Consider the following 4,342-nt stretch of genomic DNA (forward strand, 5'->3'; position numbering starts at 1 on the left):
TAGGCACACTGCTGCTAGGAGATGGGCATGTTCTTTCGCATGCTCTGTGTAGAATGGAAGTGGTATCCCGTCAGGTCCAGTGGCCTTTCCTCTTTGAGTAATTTCAGTTTCTCTTCTATCTTTTGGCCACTTATTTCGATGTCTGTCATTTTGTCGTTCGTGCGACGATTTAGGGGAGACGTTTAATATTTCGGTCATTCTTGTATCATTCTCTGTTTCATTGCCATTATGGTGACAGAGTGCCTGAACGAATGCCTTAGATACGTTTACTGATTTGACAGAAGACTAGAACTTCTTAGGATTTTCTGTCAAATTGGTGGCTAGAGCTTTGTTTTCCTATTCGCTGAACGCTTCGCGTATAGTTCTCCTTACGGTAATTTTGGTTGCCTTTAATTTTTGCTTATCAGGGAGGCTTTGGCTACATTCAAACTTCACAGCTTTCTTGGTTGTGGGATCAGCTTCCTAATACGGATGTCGAAAGACGGTGAGTTTTTTCCATCCCTCACAGTTTTAATCGCCGCATACCTAAGTGTATTGTACGATGCTCTTGAACGTCTTCCACTGATACCCAACATTGTCAGTGCTGTACATGAAATTTTCGTGATGACCTGTCAGGTAATCACAAATCTGTCTCTTGTCACTTTTGCTAAACAGGAAGACCTTCCTGCCTTTCTTTGCATTCCTATTTACAAGTGTATTCAGTGATGTCATAACGGCCGTATTACCACTCATTCCCTGTTCTACGCTGACTGATTGTGAATCGAAATGTTCGAGTCTGTTTGGCACCAGCAGGTCAAAGATTTTATTTTTACGAGTCGGTTCTCTGATTAACTGCTCAAGGTAATCAGAAATCTGTCTCTTGTCGCTCTTGCTAAACACTCGATTCTCTGCCCCACTATAAGTCCCAATCATTTGAGTCTCCCAGCCTGCAGATGGTTAAGTTAAGAACTCCACTTAAAATTATAACGTTACCAGGGAAATAACGCGAAATATTCGCCTCAACTGTTCCGCCATTATTATTGCGTGATATTCGATACACATTTTGATCCACCTTTAACACTTCATCCATATTATTTCGCATTCTGGGTGTTTACTAATCTCACTAGATATTATCGTATTTTATAGCTATAAACACATCTCCACCACCACCGTTCAACCTATCTTTGCGATAAACATTCCAATCGGAATTTGGTATTTCATTGCAGTTAACCTCTGGATTCAACCAGCTTTCTGTCCCCAGCATTATGTGGGAATTGTTAACGTTTATGAGATTAGTTCTGGGACCCTTCCGCAGACGCTCCTGCAGTTAGCTGATGCTATATTAACATTTTTTTGTTCCCATCTGCTTTGGTGAATGTTACTCTGTCTGGACTCAGAAGCCACCTTATCGGGCCTGTGGAGGGATTTCTCTAACATATAAAATTCACATATACACGCCGAACGTTTCCCACTTACCTAGTAGCTGCTTCCTGCTTGTATGCACGCCTGACCTATTAACGGATACCCTACAATTCTCCACCCGGCAGCGGAGATCGAGAAACCTGCATCCGATACCGCCGCAGAATCGTTCTGATCCTCTGGCTTTTATACCTTCCTCTCTGCTCCATACCAGAGAAGCGCGCTCGGATCTAGGAATGATGCTACTAAACGATAGCTCTGCATGAACACAAACGTAAGTATAAAACTATACAAATATGTACATATTAGAGACATATACAATCACAGGTGCAAATAAACGTACATATATCTAAATCCTGATCAGAAATGCATAGCTCTGTGACCCTGTTCTGAAATCTGCCTTCCTGACAAGCCCCATAAAGTACAGACAGCAACACCCACTAAATAATTGCCTTTAAAACGAATTCCGCAATAGTGTGTAAACAATGACCGGCTATTTTTGCCTCAGGGTCACCTCAGAAGTGTAGCTAATTTAGTCAAATCATATACAAAACTTGAAATGTCAGTTCGAAAGAAAAAGGCTCGATGCAGTTCCTAGGCTATCTTTTCCGACCGTTGATCGTGGTGGGCAACCACCTTGCCTATCATTTCCTATCTTCGTTTTATTTTCTTCCAATACTAGCGATTTCACATAACACACACACTTTCCCTTAAATAATTTTCAGTTTCTGTTTTGTGTAATTTTCTTTGTATCTCATTAACATTACATTGACTTTCATTTGCTGGAAATAACATTTGCTTGTAATATGGAACAGTTTTTGTTATTAAATAATGACACTTTAGTGCAATACGCTCTGAATTCCAAACTCCCCATAGTTACAACTGACCTTTCTATCGCCGGTGGATCCCATATGGAGTCGTGGTTAAGTACTGCGCGCAGTCATGAAGAGAGTCAAACACCAAATGAAAGAGACCTGATTCATGTTTTATCTGTCCCTGTTGTTTGGAACGACAGACTTGACGACCCTAACCAGTATGAAATTACAATGAAATCCAGACCATTTGCTGCTTACAAGCGTTGATAAATAGCAACGGGGGCAGTTGAAAATGTGTGCCCCGACCAGGACTCGAACCCGGGATCTCCTGCTTACATGGCAGGAGCTCTATCCGACTAAGCCATCGAGGGCGCAGAGGATAGTACGCCTGCAGGGACTTATCTCTGGCACGCTCCCCGTGAGACCCACAGTTCCAACTTACTGTCCACACACTACATTTGTAGTGCCCCTGCCTCCATACTCATTACTCGCGGCAGTCAATCTGCCGATTCCCGTAAGAGTTTGGGCAATGTGAGTGCATCCACACTGAAGAAAGTCATTGGTCGCTAAGCCTTATCTATATGAAGATGGTATCTGTTCTTTCGGATTTCATGGTCGAGCGGCTGCTCATAAGCCCCACATCACGCCGGTAAATACGAAACGACGAGTCGCTTGGTTTAAGGAGCGTAAACATTGGACAATTGAACAGTAGAAAAACCTTGTGTGGAAATCGAATCACGGTACACAATGTGGCAATCCGATGGCAGTGTGTGGGTATGGCGAATGCCCGGTGAAATTCATCTGCTAGCGTGTGTAGTGCCGACAGTAAAATTCCGTGGCGGTGGTGTTATGGTGTGGTCGTGTTTTTCATGGAGGAGGCTTGCAGCTCTTGATGTTTTGCGTGATACTATCACAGAACAGGCCTACCTACTTTGATGTTTTAAGCATCTTCTTGATTCCCACTGCTGAAGAGCAATTCGGGGGTGGCGACTGCATCTTTCAGCACGATCGAGCACCTGTTCATAATGCACGGCCAGTGGCGGAGTGGTTACATCCCTGTAATGGACTGGCCAGCACAGAGTCCTGACCTGAATCCTACTGCACACCTTTGGGATGTTTTGGAACGCCGACTTCCTGCCCGGCCTCACCGAACGACATCGATACCTCTCCTCAGTGCAGCACTCCGTGAAGAATGGGCTGACATTCCCCAAGAAACCTCACAGCACCTAAATGAACGTATGCCTGCGAGAGTGAAAGCTGTCATCAAGGCTAAGGGAGGGCCAACATCATAATGAATTCCAGCATCACGCATCCTTTCCGTAGTGTTAAAACTTGAGTTTGTCTCCAGTTCCAACTATAGTTAGTCTTCCAACTCTTTTCACTCTAGATATGTGACCGATATACATACAGGGCACATCCCTAGGTGTTGTTTATTCGTCCAGCAATGGCATATCCAGACTTGTTTTAGCTGAGACGGGGTGACATACTAATGGATATTTCATTTTCTGTCAAGGTGAAGTCCTAAATATCAGCAGGTTGTCTGTCAAGGTATTGGCGTTTTGCCTATTCTAAGGAAAGTTTCAACGGCGACTGGGAGTTTGTTGCTGTTGCACGCACAAGTACTGCAATTCATAAAGGATCTACCTTTCTCAGTTTCTCTGGCGGAGCCTGGAGCTTCCTGACAATACGATAACCCGTAGGTCATATGCTTACTTGACAACCGAATCGGTTTGGTCATTTCTCAACAATAAATGAAGTATGGGGAAATTCGTTATTATTTTACAATGCTCTCCTATCACCCATGTGTCCCTTAGAGTGGTAACGGAGGGTAAAGGAGTGCATCAGATACTCGCTGATTCATTAACCATACGAACATCACAGGCCACCAGGGTGACAGAATGTGCCTGCGGTACCAGGCATGATCTCGTTTCGTCGGTGAGGTTGTTACTATACTAAACGCCTGATTTGTCGCAGCATGATTTAATCGTTCCTGTGTGAAACTGAATTGACACCGGCTAAGTTCCCTTGTAGCTCCTGTAAGCCGTAGTACAGTAGCGTTTCACGAACATTGGCATTTATTATGTAAATTTGTCTGTTGGTTTTACGGTTCGCGGGGACTACATCAACCG

General features: G+C 43.9%; 1 non-coding gene across 1 annotated transcript; it reads right to left on the reverse strand.

The window, feature by feature from the left end:
• Positions 1-2,510: 2,510 nt before the first annotated feature.
• Trnat-ugu (transfer RNA threonine (anticodon UGU)) lies at positions 2,511-2,585 on the reverse strand. Its single transcript has one exon. It is a non-coding gene; the product is annotated as a tRNA-Thr (tRNA).
• Between the last annotated feature and the right edge of the window lie 1,757 nt (positions 2,586-4,342).

This window comes from Schistocerca nitens, chromosome 2 (genome assembly GCF_023898315.1).
Source record: "Schistocerca nitens isolate TAMUIC-IGC-003100 chromosome 2, iqSchNite1.1, whole genome shotgun sequence".
NCBI lineage: Eukaryota > Metazoa > Arthropoda > Insecta > Orthoptera > Acrididae > Schistocerca > Schistocerca nitens.